A 15,269-nucleotide genomic window follows, 5' to 3' on the forward strand; every position below is an offset into this window, starting at 1 on the left:
AATAAAATGCTCAAATCTGTGTCTAATCAAACTGAATACAGATAATCTCACCCTCAGAGATGCTTCAGTACATTTTTTTTCTCAGACTGGACACCTTCCAGGCCTGGGCACAATTCTTTCCCCTGGTACAGCTCATGTTCCAGCTCAGGTGGTAGCTAAGGGATTCTTCATGATGGCTCCTCTCTCTCTTTTTTCTGTTCCATCCCTTCATATATCTTTTGCATAAGGCGAGAACCCTTTATCCCTCTGGGTTTCCAATCCCCCTCACTGGAAAAGCACCAGGTTAAAGATGGATTCCAGTTCAGGTGACATGATCACATGTCACTGCAAGACTTCATTACCCATTTGCCAGCACACACACATGCAGGAAGACTCACAGGTAAAACAGAGCCATCTGCAGACATTGGTCCTGGTTAATGGGAGTCATCAAGATTCCAAACCACCATTAATGGCCCACACTTTGCATAATTACAGTAGGCCCTCAGAGTTATATTTCATATTTCTAGCTTCAGATACAGGAATGATACATACATACAAATAGGATGACCACACTCAGTAGATTATAAGCTTTGTAATGATACCTTACAAGAGACCTTTTGCATGAAGCATATTTCAGTTACATTATATTCGCTTATTATTACATTTTTATAAAACCATATAGACTGCACAATGTCACAATGTATTACTATTAGAGTACTCTTCCACATCAAACATAGCATTGTATTTGCTGTTTCACATTGTGTTTAACTCACTGAATGAAATTGTGCTTTGCTCATGCTATGTATGAAAGTGTGTTAGCACTTATCATCACTTTCATTTGTGTAGCTCTGCCTGAGAGAATGACAGTGGAAACTACTGATGAGATGGCTTGTACCTATTAACAGTCAACAAAGTTATTAATGCATTAATAATTCTGGCACATCAAGAACATAATGAATTTAATATAGACATACATGCAAGGGATCTAAGGATCCCTTACAAATCAGTAACAATCAGTGTTACAAATCAGATATGTAAGAGAGTCCTGTAAAAACAAAAAGATTTGTAATCAATGTGCTCTGTCTTATTTAATATAAAAACTGACTAAGCTGTTCGCATACTTGTGTTCAATTAATGGACCCACTGAACTGTACAGCAAAACTAATGTGGCCCTCAGTCAAGTATTGTATGTCCAATATGCACCTCCAAATACATTTCAGTAAATGTTTGGCAGCAGTAAATACACTGAAATGTTGCAATTTCAGGTTTATGTTGATATTTCAAGGGTATTTTGACTTAAATATGTTGTGCCACATATTCACGATTGTTTACATATTGAATCAATGTATACTTTCATGTACCATCACAGTAAGTAGCCTACCTTTCCATCTGCTTTCTTGACCACACAGCTCAAATATGCATCAATAACCTATAACACATGATGAAAGAAAAGGCACAATTTCAATAATATTTGATTAATCAATCCCATTAACAAATACATGTTTAGTGGTACTTAAATGTACCTCATCACTTATCCAGCTTCTCGGTTTCAGACAAGGAAATGAAGACCCATACAATTTTATGTTTCTCACTTTGGCCTTCAGTCTCTCTGTGTGTTTGCCAGTCATTACAAATTTGATTAGGAAAAATATTAACACATATTACATGCATGGTAATACAGTTTCCTTTTTCTCTGTTTTACTACTGTGAATGCTGCCACTTTGTACATGGAAACCTTTAACATAGTTCCATTTATGAAGTATGTTAATCTGTTTAAGAAGGGTGTGGTAACCAATTACCTTTCAGAATCCCTTGCTTGTCTTCCACCTCCTCCGTAAGCATGTCATCAAAATGGGTGTTTCTGGTTCAGTGTCACCAACTGCAATTTCAGTTCTGATTTTTCCCTTTGATGCGCTTTCAGCAGCTAATGTTGGTGGCTCTTTAAATGGTTTTAAGTGTGCGATACTGTACATGGTTCCTAACCATTTCCCTGAGATGGTTTGTAATTTCACTCTTACCCTCAACAGTCGTAACTTTGTATGGTCCCCGATACCTAGATTCCAGTACTCTTTCTTTTCTTGTTCTCTTTCTAGCATTCAGTAACAGAATAGAGTCCCCAACATCAAATGTTATTTGACCATATTTAGAATTCTTTCTTTTAGCATAATATCTTTGTTGTTTTTCTTGTGCTTAGGGCCAGTGCAATGTCAGCATCATGTCTCGATTTCATATTGATGCTGTACCCTTTGCAGAAATCTTCCCCGAATGTATTTATATCTGAGATCTTTGTAAACTCATGGAGAAGGGGTTGTATTTGTAAAATGAAGACACACTGAATGCCATGTGTACACGAAAGGTGCTGGTAATAACATACACTTACCGTGTAATTCTCTGAGACTTCTTCTGGAAACACTGGATCAGCACAAAACATTAGTAGAAAGGGTGAAATTTTTGTTGTCGTGTATACTTTAGTTGGCAAAGAAAACAAAATGGGGTCAAGTAATTAATCTCAATTTCTCCCATTGTCATCAACCATCTTTCGCAATGCTCTGTAACAAATGCTCATTGATTTGTTTGTTTAAAAAAAGAAAGTCACACGTACGGTCTTGACTGAAACAGATCAGACATAATCATAAAGGTGTAATACATAATGAAAAAGACTTTCCATGTAACTCATTGCTTTTGAAGATTTTTTTTTGAGTTGCATCTTCTTGCATAGCACACTCTACTTGCCATTAGTACTGTAATACTCCCACCCATTCACTTACCTTTTTAGGATTTATTAGAGTTTTCAGCCAAGCCATTGATTTGTAGGTGGTAAGGACTGGTGAAGCTACGTTCTATTCTCAGTCTTTCACAAATATACAGGTTAAATTGAAAGAAAATAAGGTACACCATAAACTTACATATAGGCTTGTGTTAAGGAATGTTCCTTTGCATATTTGCCACTACTTTTATATGTAATTAGCAACAGGAATAGCCCATCTTTTCATATTTGTTTTGGAAACAAGTATTTGTGCGTTTCTTTGTTAGATATGAAGACACCGAAAAATAATTTTCTAGCAACACTGACAGTGACCAACAGCAGTTTATTAAAAAAAGTATGGTGATTGTTTGAGATCAATGGGTGACCTGATAGTAAGTTTGACTACATAGTATAAATAACCAGAAAAAAAACATTCATTACCTTATTATTGAATTCTAGACCAAGACCTGTCAGTATCCGCTGTGGGCGTCCGTGTCAAACAATCATTTTGTACATGCTCTTTGCCACCTCAGATGCTGACTTACTTCTAAGTGGAAAGGCTTCCATCCATCTTGAAAGATAATCTATGGCTGTCATCCATCCTTTGTTACTGGTAATGGTCCTATTAAATCCATTCCCACCAATTCCCAGATCCAAGTGACCTATATATAAGGGTACCAGTTACAGTCATACTACACGCATTTCTTACTAAATGTTCTCAATAAACCCATATGTCATAAGCAGAGTACACAATGTAATATAGCTACAACAGCCATGGAATCAGAATGTAAATCCCACTTTTAAATACAGAAGTGTAGCAGAGTGGCTACCCTCCTCCTAAAATAGAAGGGGTTAAAAGCAGCCCTGGAGAGGCCTGTGCCTGGAGATGGCTGGCTGGGGAAGCAGCTGCAGCTGGGCCACACCCCAATCAGGCCACAGCTGGCCTGTATAAAAAGGCTGTGAGCCAGAGGCCAAACAGTCTCTCTCTGTGTTTGGAGAGAGAAAGGCTTGGCTGCAGGGAGCTTAACCAAGTGCCTAGAGTGGAGCAGGGCTGGGGAAAGGCCAAGGGAGCTGGGGAGCTCCGGCCTAGGAAAGACCCAGGCTGCCATCCTAGGGTAAGACCAATGGGGCACTTGGGTTGCAGGAGGCAGCTCACGGGTAGGCAAGGCAGAGACAGCAGGTCTGAACCTCCTTGTCTGTGATGAGTGGCTTATCCTGCAGTCTGCCCCTGGGAGTGGGGCTAGATGGTGACTGGCAGTAGCCCAGACTGAGGTGAGGTGAGGTTAGTGGGTGGGGGTTCCCCTGGGTGGGGAGACCCAGAACCAGAGAGTGTGAGGGTATTGCCAGGGGGGCAGCAATCCAGAGGAAGGGACACTGGGGTCTCGGACAGACACAGGGGTCTAGCGGTAACGGATCACCGGCCAATGGGGGGCGCTCTGACGGCTGGAGAGCTAATTCCTGAGATGACCAGCAGAAGGTGCCGCAGGGGTGAGTCTGCACTGCTACAAGAAAAGAGAGAAAGAAAGAAAAAACAAACAAACAAAAAGAAGTGCAGGAATGGGTTATGGAAAACAATACAAGAGTAAAGCTGAAGAAATATCCCCAGCCAGTGCAAAGGCGCATTAGAGGTAATTGCTGCACTATGCTATGCCACTTGTATGCATTGGACTCGTTTCAAAATCAAAGCCTCATTGTATTGCAGAAATAACAATGGATAATGATAAACAAGAAGGTGTCTGATTCCAAAATTCACCTTTATGCTTTTCAAGGTGGTATCCAGATTTAATTCCTTTTCCTCTTTCTGGCAAGTCAGACATTGTGCAACCTGTTTTTGATGGAACAATATGATGACATTAACATTTTGTTATGGAAATAGTATTGCAAGGGAACAGAGTTCACATTTGCACACCAAATATATTTTTGTTTCTTTTATACATTTTGAACTTCTATTTCTATTGTAAATGGCATTCTTCAGGATTTAGTTTCATTACTTTACATAAGCAATTGGCAATGTCTTTTGTCATCCCTGGCCAATAGTATTTTAATGTCAGCATATTCCTCGTTTTGAATATTCCTAGATGTCCACCCAATAGACTGTCATGATACCTTTCAAAGAGTTGCAGGGCTTCTTTCATGGTATGCACAACAACAGCCTTTTTCCCTTTTGCAGAATGGAACAATGTCCCTTCTGTTGATCATAGAAGATGGAGCACGGAGGATGCTCGGGGCCCTGGGCCAGAGCAATTGTTGGGCCCCCACCCTGTCCGCTGGCTGCACCACCTATGGCCCTATCCCTTTCGTCCTCTTTCCCGGAATCTCAGCCATGTTCCACCTAGGCTCCCCACCATTTTGCCTGCCCCACAACTCCTTTGCTCATTTCCCATCCACCCCTCTCTCCCACACAGCCCCAGGACTGGAGAAGCTCTGTCCCTGTGTCTCAGCCCCAGGGCTGTACCAGGGAGTGAGAGCTCCTCTAGTCCCAGGGCTGCGGTGGGGGTTTGGATGCTGTGGGTCTTTAGGGGACCAGGAGCAGGGTGCTGTGGATTCTCCTGCCCCACCAGGCACTTCTGCTGGAGATGGGGTCTGGCACAGGGGCTTCCCCTGCTGCCCCATGACTTCTGCCAGGGCTGGGGTGGGGGCAACATGTTGCACTTAAGCTATGTCCGGTTATTTGCAAAGCCATTCATTAATTATAAGGCATATGCCTATCAAAGACATCTATTTACAGTATGGTTCATAATGCCTTGAGTACAAGGGGGGAATTTCAGTGTATAGTTAGAAATTATTGCTCATTGAAAATACAGTGATTGTTGTTGGTGCTTGCAACAGACTGGATAACATACTTAAGAAATGAAGCAAAGTCATAGGGGTTCTTTGTAAAATGTATACTCATTTTCCATGTAATTGCACAATGTGTTTGTTGCACCACTGGCATAGATAGCAAAGGAGATTTTCTGGAAAATTTTAATAAAACTAGAGATCCCAGTTTCGGTCCCATTGAAGGTAAGGTTAACACTCCAGATAATCCCAGTGTTGGGACATCAAGACCATCACTTACAGGCTGAAGTTTCCAGTGTAATGTATCAGTGTTATCTTAAAAAAGTATTCCTTGCCTTCAAAGAAAAGTTGACAGCAAATTGACGCAGGTTCAGTCTGCCTGCTTTATTCATTCCTTCAGAATATGTGCTACTCCTTAGGTATGCCAAAACATTTGCAATTTTTTCCTCAAAAGATTTCCCTGAGAATTGTTTACAAGAGAAAACAGTTACTGAAGTGCAAACATGGCATATCAATCCATATAAGACTCAAAGTTGAGTTAGAAGGTATGAGATGTACATTGCAGATCTATAAGCAGAGTAAACCTAAATCAACAATACATCATTCATAGTCCAGTCACAAGACAGACATAAACAAATTGCAGGCATGTGCATAATTCTGAAGTATTTGTGGCTTGCAAATTATGGCTGTATTCGATCAACGCAGATAGAATGTTATCAGAGATAAGATCACCTACAAGATTGTAACCATGTATAGACATAGTGACTCAGGACAGTAAATGTAACGGCACAAAAATGTCAATTTAAAAAAAGAAAACACAAGCAGAGTTGCTTGAAGATAATGGGTTTTGAAAACAAACAATTAATATAATATTTAATAATATATGGAGATATATCTATCTCATAGAACTGGAAGGGACCTTGCAAGGCCATTGACTCCAGTGCTCTGCCTTCACTAGCAGGACAAAGTACTGTCCCTAACAGGGTTGCCCCCCCCATCCGTAAATGGCCCCCTTAAGGATTGAACTCACAATGCAGGCCAATGCTCAAACCACTGAGCTATCCCTCCTCACCATGGGAACACATGGAAACATTCTACTTACTTACCATTATGTGTGGCTACGTCTAGACTACCCGCCATATCGGCAGGTTAAAATCGATTGCTCGGGGATCGATATATCACATCTCATCTAGACATGATATATCGATCCCCGAGCGCGTTTATATCGATTCTGGAACTCCACCAAGCCCAATGGAGTTGCAGAATCGACAAGGGGAGCCGTGGACATCGATCCCGCGCGGTGAGGACGAGTGAATAATCTGATCTTAGATATTCGACTTCAGCTACGTTATTCACGTAGCTGAAGTTGCGTATCTAAGATCGATTTCCCCCCATAGTGTAGACCAGCCCTGTGTTGTAGAGGTAATTTTTTGCTTGGTGCAACTTCTTGGGAGAAAAGAGTTTTCTGAAATTCTGAAGAATCTGAAATAAAGAAACCCCTATAACATATACATATCAGTATCACCTCATTCTCAGCTATGCCCTTAATCAATCATTTTACTGTAAATTAACTAATCAATCCTAACATAATGTTACTTGACTATCTAACAAATTAGATCTCACCGCCTTAATTGGTTTACACCCAGTAAAATTACTTATACATCAGCCAAAGAAAATAAAAAAAACAGACAGAGACCACACAGATTAACAATAGAGAAATGGGGAGCAAGAAATAAATCACCATGATTACAGGCATGCAAACCGTTTAAGAAATGACTATACAGTTATTGTAAAGATTCTTGATTATTCATGCAGTTAGCCAGGAAGACCCTTAGTATTCGTGTACTTTTACCAGATTTGCCCATTACTTGGGGTATGCTCATTTATTGGGGTTACTTGTCTGGGTTTTCCCCCCCTGATGATTATACTAATGTTGTAAAGCACCCCTCTTTCACTACTAACAGTATTGCTGTAAAACCTTTATTTTTAAGGCACAACTCTTAACTCCTTATTGCACAGTTCTACAGGTATTTTAAGCAAGATTCTTAATAGAAGGTTAACAAATATTCTGTGAGAGAGAGAGACCTTGCTAAAGGAGCTTAGTCTGAAAAAGAAAGAGAGAGCTTGCTCAGCTCTGTGCCTCAGTTTCCCTACTCCACAGCAACTACTCAACAATTAACATGTGATTAGGGTCACGTGCTGCCTGCATTTGTTCAACAATTTGTGACCAGTTTTGCCCATTATTTTGGGGTATGCTCATTTATTAGGGTTACTCTTCTAGGGAGGGGGTGGTTGTGTAATTCTATCAGTGTGCTGCTTGTGTGTCCAATGGAATGAGTCAAACAGCCCTTTCAAGCTGACACCCTTGTGTCCCAGATTTAGCATGTCCCTATCCCCACTCTTACATCACAATTGTACTGGTAGTAAACCACTTGATGAGCAAACCCGAGTATTTTGGGCGTTACAGGGATCTGTAGCTTAGGTAAAAGAAGCATTGCTGCAGAATAAATGTGGAGGATACAAAGACAAGAGTAAAGTTATTTATGGACTAATAGTGATAACTACTCAAGGAGAGCTTAAATAAAATAAGTTATATTATTAAAGGTTAATACCTGAGGTAGAAAAGGAAACAGAGAGGGAAAATGAGGGATCTCACCCACTCCAGAAAGCTTGAACTCATGAGGCTTCCCAGGTGATGGTGGTAGCTCAGAGTCTTGGATCATTCAGGAGTAGATGAAATCCCAGTGGAACTGAGGCAGAATTTGGATCTATGCACACATCATAAAACTTACTGGAGCGTGACTAGATGGTTTTGTAGAGAAAATACAATGGTTCAAGGGAGGACACTAGATTTGTTTATGGGTAAACTGATGACTCAAGGAATTTCTTTAGCCTAGACAATAGGAGCTGATCCCTTGTAACTATGGCTGGTGTTCCTTCAGGGGCATGACAATGAAATTGGGCTGCTTCAGTATTTTGGATATCAATCAAGGTTTCACTACTAGAATTTGTTATGCTGAGCCAGGTATGTGCAGCATAGGTTCATTAACATCTGGAGCACAGATCTCCCATGATGCCATTGTTCCTGCTTTTTTGGTCCCAGAGTTCTGTGCAGGTCTCTTTTCCCTTTCTATATGCTAATGCAATATCTGGTTGTCCCATCTTTCATGCAGATGAGGATAGGGAAGTGACCTCTGTTCTCCATTCAGTATTCTAATTGAGATGAGTCTGCCACATCTTTAATGCAGATGAGGATTGGGGAGTTGCCTGAAACTTGTCACCAGGGATCTAGATGTGTCTCACACCACCATTCACTGCAAGTTTTTTCTCTGATTGGTTTTGGTTCAAGCTGAGGGTGGGGTGGTGGGGAGAGGGGTGTCCTTTCATGAGTCAGACAGACTGGACACTGTGCCCTAGTTCCCCAAGAAGACAGGTATTATCTGTGACTGCAGAGGTCTTAACAGGGCACTGAGCATGAAATGATCTTTAACAATGTGTTGTGACTACTTTCATTAAAGAAATCCATTCCATCTTGGTTTAGGAGCGTGACCACTGATTGACCAATAGGAATTTGGTGTTGCAGATCCCCACAATGCAATTATTTTTTCTTCTCCATTGTCAGTGCACTTTTATTTTGGTGAGTTTTGCACACAGATGCAGAAATGTGGACTTGCACATCCAAAAGTTCTGCAGCCACTGGTTATGAGCCTAAGCCTTCATTGTTGCAGAAGATTTTTGCCCTTGGGAGGGCTGTAAGATGACACCATATAATACACTTACTGAATATTTGTGAATCAGCTTCTACACACAAGCAATGACATGCGAACATGGGACTGTAAAGGCTGGATTCATAGGCAAGATAAATGCAGCAAAAGGCAATCCTAAAATTTGTGAACTGTTATGAGACTTCACGTAAACAAATAGTGATAAGAGACTCTTAAATACTCAAATGTGTGATGCAGAGTTTGATGGAATATAGGGAAATTATTTCACTGCATCAAGTTTCCTGTAGCAGTAAAATAGCAGTGGGGCAGCAGGTTTTTATATTTTTTGGTGGCGTCCAGACAAGGTCCAAGGGAGTTTTGCTATGGGAGGGGGCTTGGGGTCAGTACTGGATTTACAATGGTGCTAATGGCGCCGTGGCACCAGGCCCACCCTGGGAAGGGTCCCATTACAGACCCCTCTAACCCATCCACATAGCCAGGTCTGGCCCCTCGCCTGGGGCAGTCCAGCACACAGGCCTCGTTATGTGAGCAGCTGTCAGCCAGCAGGTTCCACTTGCCTGTAGGGAGGTCATCACCGAGCAACTGGGGACCACCATTCAGGCTCGGCAAGGCTGCTGGCCATGGGGCCAATGGGTGTGGTGGGTGGGCAGGATGGGATCTCGGGAGTCACGTCCCAGGGATCTGCCCCGCTCCCCAGCTCTGCTCCAGCTCTGAGCTGTCTCTTCTGCATGGGACCTGTGAGGCCCCACCTGCCTCCCCAGGGGAAGAGTCACCTGGGACTGGTGCAGAGGCTGGGCCAGTCTCAGCCAGTCAGAGGGGACAGTGCTGGGGCGGCGGGGCTCAGCTGGGTCCTGCCAGGCATGTGGGTCCTGAGGGAGCCTGGCCTGGGTAGGCTCTGCTCCTGCTTCAGCCTGGCTGATTGCACCACTCCCAAGGGGCTGGACTTATCCTGCCCCAGGACCAGCTCTGGCTGTGCTGACGGCTCAGCCTGGCAGACACAGTCACCTCCCATCAGGGCCGGCTACTGGGGTCAGGGGTTAGGGTGTGGGAGAGTAGGTCTCTAGTGGGTCTGGGGGGGTGCTGGGCAGTGGGAGGTGGGAGATCTCTGTGTGCTATGGTGCTGAGAAGTGTGGGAGATCTGTGCAGGACACTGTGCAGTTGTGGCAGTGGGGGGCACTGGTCAGTGAGGGATCTATGGGGGCCTTCTGGGCAGGGAGGTGCAGGGTCCTGTGCAGTTGTGGGATGGCTGTGGGGGGTGTTCGGCTAGGGGGACACTGGGCAGTGAGAGGATTATGGGGGAGTTCTGGGTGGGGAGGGTTGTGCTGGCCATAGTGGTCTGTGGGAGGGTACTGGGCATGGGGGTTTGAGGTTTGTGGGAGTCTCTGGGTGGTGTGGCACTGGGTGTAGAGAGTCAGAGGGGTACTGGGCAGGGGCCTAGCAAGGTGCAGCATGGGCCCACCCCCACGGGGAAGAAGCACTATGGCAGCGAACGGCCGGGCTGGGCAGTGTGCATCTGGCAGCTCCCAGTTTGTAAACAGTGCCCATGTCCTGGGCTGGTTGGAGTGGGGCTGTCCCTGCCATGCCATGACCCATCTCCCATTGTCCCCGGCCAGCCCCTCACTCTGAGGATTCTGTCCCCCTGCCCCATATCCCTCATGGGGGCTCACAAATATGTTTAGCATCAGGCCCTCAAAAGGTTAATCTGGTCCTTTTTGGGGTGCAGGCTCTGGGATGGAGTTGGGAGGCAGGAGGGTTGCAGGCTATGGGGAGTTTGAGTGAGGGGTACAGGCTCTGCCCTGGGGGAGGGGATTGGGGTACAGGAGGGGGTGCAGAGATGTGGGCTCTGGGAGGGAGTTCGCAACTCAGCACATTATATAAGAGAAAGAAGCTGCAGTGATTTCATATAGATATAGAAACTGATAGAAGACTCTTACATATTCAAAATGTGAGATGCAGAGTTTGAGGGAGGGAGGGAGTGTCTGTACAACCCTGGTATAAGACTGAAGGCTTGGCTACACCTGAGAGTTGCAGCGCTGGTGGTGGCTTTACAGCGCTGCAACTCACTCACCATCCACACTGGCAAGGCACATACAGCGCTGTATCTCCCTGGCTATAGCGCTGGTTTTACTCCACCTCGACAAGAGGAATAATGACTATAGCACTGCTGATGCAGCGCTGCCCTGCCAGAGTGACCACCAAAAGCGCTGTTATTGGCCTCCAGAAGTATTTGGCGGTATCCCAGAATGCCTGTTCTAACCACTCTGCTCATCAGTTCGAACTCTACTGCCCTAGCCTCAGGTGACCAACTGTCAGACCCACCCTTTAAATTCCCCAGGAATTTGAAAAATCCCCTTCCTATTTGCTCAGCCATGTGTGGAGTGCAATCAGTGAATCTTTCCAGGTGACCATGCCTCCACGCGCCAAATGAGCCCCAGCATGGAGCAACGGTGAGTTGCTGGACCTCATCAGTGTTTGCGGGGAGGAAGCTGTGCAGTCCCACCTGTGCTCCAGCCGTAGGAATTACGATACCTACGGGCAGATATCAAGGACCATGAAGGAAAGGGGCCATCACGGGACACGCTGCAGTGCAGGGTTAAAGTGAAGGAGCTGTGGAGTGCCTACTGCAAAGCCTGTGAGGGAAACTGCTGCTCCGGTGCTGCCCCCACGACCTGCCGTTTCTACAAAGAGCTGGACGCGATACTTGCGGGTAACCCCACCGCCACTCTGAGGACCACGATGGACACTTCAGAGCGGGGTGAGGAGGAGGAGGAGGAAAGCGAGAGTGAGGGTACTGATGTGGGGAGGAGACACCTGGGAGTCCCTGGAGGTATGCAGCCAGGAGCTCTTCTCAAGCCAGGAGGAAAGTAGCCAGTCACAGAAGCCGGGACTTGGTGGAGGACAAACAGAGGAGTGGGTTCCCAGTAAGCGGCTTTAATTTTCATGATGGAAATTTTTCAGGAGAGGAGGATTAGGGCTGCATGCATGCATGCCTAGATTCGGAATAGCGCATTGATGTGGTCTATCACGTCGCGGTAATCGGCTTTGGTAATCTCTTCAAAAGTCTCATCCAGAGCGTGGGCAATGCGCTTGTGCAGGTTTACTGGGAGAGCCACTGTGGTCCTTGTCCCAGTCAGGCTAATGTGTCCACACCACTGTGCCGCAAGGGGTGGGGGGACCATTGCTGCACACAGGCAAGCTGCATAGGGGCTAAGGCAGAATCCATATTGCAGTAGAAGACCCTCTCGTGCTTCCCAGGTGACCCACAACAGTGAGATACCTTCCAGGATAAACTCCTGTGGAAAATGTTGGAATAGTGTTCAGTGTAGGTGCCCCCTGCAGTTGTTGGCTCTCCCCAACGCACAGAAATCCAGAGGACAGTATAGCCCTGAAACAATCAGTGCCCGTTACTCATCATTTCGGGGCTCCCGTAGGTTATGTGCACTCTCTTTGGGATGGGAAAATTATGCTATTGTGAAGACTGTATGTGCCCTCCTTAAATGCGTGGGAATCATTACTCTGTCTGGTATAAACAATGCTGCCTCTGTTAAGTGTTGCATTTTGCACAGCACTCCAGACAGGACATATGCAAATCTGTGATTGTACCATTCCCCAGCCCACCCCTTGCCCTTTCTGATTCCAAAAAAGTTGTGTTTCTTTCAATAAAGTAATTTTCTTTTCAATAAAAGAATTTTTGGCTTTGAAAACAGTCTTTATTATTGCAGAAAGTTAAAGATACCATCGCCCAGGAAAGAAACAGGCACTGCAAATCACCTTAACAAACACAGATTCCTACTAACATTGTAACCACTACACTTCACTCCCGTGCAAGGCACCAAACATTACTGTTGGTTTTCAGGCTCAAATTCCTCCCTCAAGGCATCCCTAATCCTTGTAGCCCTGTGCTGAGCCTCCTAGTAGCCCTGCTCTCTGGCTGTGCAAATTCAGCCTCCAGGCACTGAACCTCAGAGGTCCATGCCTGACTGAATCTTTCACCCTCCCCTTCACAAATATTATGGAGGATACAGCACACGGATATAACCGCGGGGATGCTGCTTTCCCCCAAGTCCAGCTTCCCATACAGCGATCGCTAACGGCCCTTTAAACAGCCAAAAGCACACTCCACAGTCATTCGCACCGGCTCAGCCTGTAGTTGAACCGTTCCTTGCTGCTGTCAAGGCTCCCTGTGTACGGTTTCATGAACCATGGCATTAACAGGTAAGTGGGATCTGCAAGAATCACAATGGGCATTTCAACGTCCCCTGCTGTGATCTTCCACTTTGGGAAAAGAGTCCCAGCCTGCAGCTTCCTGAACAGGCCAGTGTTCCGAAAGATGCGTGCATCATGCACCTTTCCGGGCCAGCCTGCGTTAATGTCAATGAAATGCCCACAGTGATCCACAAGCGCCTGGACAACCATGGAGAAATACCCCTTCCAATTAACGTACTCAGATGGTAGGTGGGGTGGTGCCAGAATAGGAATATGCATCCCATCTATCGCCCCTCCACAGTTAGGGAAACCCATTTGTGCAAAGCCATCCACAATGTCCTGCACGTTCCCCAGAGTCACAGTTCTTCTTAGCGGGATGTGATTAATGGCCCTGCAAACTTGCATCAACACGATTCCAATGGTCGACTTTCCCACTCCAAACTGGTTCGCGACTGATCAGTAGCTGTCTGGAGTTGTCAGCTTACAGACTGCAATAGCCACCCGCTTCGCCACGGGTAGGGCAGCTCTCAATCTCATATCCTTGTGCTGCAGGGTGAGGCCGAGCTCCTCACACAGTCCCATGAAAGTGGCTTTTTTTATCCGAAAGTTCTGCAGCTACTGCTCGTCATCCCAGATTTCCATGATGATGTGATCCCACCACTCAGCGCTTGTTTCCCAAGCCCAAAAGCGGCGTTCCACAGTGCTGAGCATGTCTGTGAATGCCACAAGCAATTTCGTGTTCTACACGTTACATGACTCGCTATCATCGTCGGACTCCTCACTGTCACTTTGGATCTTAAGGAATAGCTCAACTGCCAAATGTGATGTGCTAGCGAGACTCGTCAGCATACTCCTCAGCAGTTCGGGCTCCATTTCCCGCAGACCAAAATGGAACACAGATCGCGCTGCACAGAAACCGTGGAAAGATGGCACCAAATGTGGACGGAAACACAGAGATTGCTGGGATGTGAAGTGATACATCACGGGGCGTTCAGACAGGAAGCAGAATGACCCGCCCCCTCCACCCCCTTCCCACAACCCATGGGACCAGAATGGGAAGAGGTGCTCTGTGGGATAGCTGCCCATAATGCACCACTCCCAGCACTGCTGCAAATGCTGCGAATGTGGCCACACTGCAGCGCTGGTAGCTGTCAGTGTGACCACACTGCAGCGCTTTCCCTACACAGCTGTACGAAGACAGGTTTAAGTCCCAGCACTGTACAGCTGCAAGTGTAGCCAAACCCTGAGAGGAGTCAATCTAGGAATTGGGCTGCCTGTGCCTTTAAGACCCCAGCCTCAGGAACCTGCCCTCTGCTCCAGGGCTGACATGCAGCCTCCTGTGAGGAGAAGGAAAAAAGCCTCTGCACTCCCCAGGAGCAGCCCCAGGCACCAGCGCGAGAAGCAGGTGCCTGGGGCAGTAATTCGGTGGCAGTACGCCAAAGGTGCGCGGGACTGGTGGACCTCCCACAGATGTGCTGCCAAAAGCCGCCTGCCTCGGGTGGCAAAATACATAGAGCCGCCCCTGTTACCCCCTGCCCCACATGCCTAGATTTGCGAGCACAGCAGGTGGCTCATCCCACGGGGTCACTGTTCCCCCTCCCCCTCCCTAAACGGGGGTTTTGTCCCCGCACAGGATCTGGCAGCATCTCCCCCCGGGGTTAACCCTGGCTACCATCCCTGATTTCCCCCCTTCAGCCGCTACCTACAGCACCTTGATCCCCCCTGGCCAGTAAATGTCTGCCCCCTGCTCAGATCCTGACAGCCCCCCCTCCCCCCGCTGCGATTTGCCCCCTTAAGCCTTTTAAACTCCTCCAAAGAGGAGGCAGCAAATTATA

General features: G+C 46.1%; 1 protein-coding gene and 1 pseudogene across 1 annotated transcript in view; one reads left to right on the forward strand and one right to left on the reverse strand.

The window, feature by feature from the left end:
- LOC115635664 overlaps window positions 1-15,269 on the forward strand; it is a 1,110,108-nt pseudogene that overhangs the window by 1,077,463 nt on the left and 17,376 nt on the right.
- The window catches only part of LOC115635684 (zinc finger protein 239-like), an 861,693-nt gene that overhangs the window by 790,865 nt on the left and 55,559 nt on the right, over window positions 1-15,269 (reverse strand). The gene's annotated exons all lie outside the window — the stretch shown is intronic.

Source organism: Gopherus evgoodei, chromosome 15 (assembly GCF_007399415.2).
Source record: "Gopherus evgoodei ecotype Sinaloan lineage chromosome 15, rGopEvg1_v1.p, whole genome shotgun sequence".
Taxonomy (NCBI): domain Eukaryota; kingdom Metazoa; phylum Chordata; order Testudines; family Testudinidae; genus Gopherus; species Gopherus evgoodei.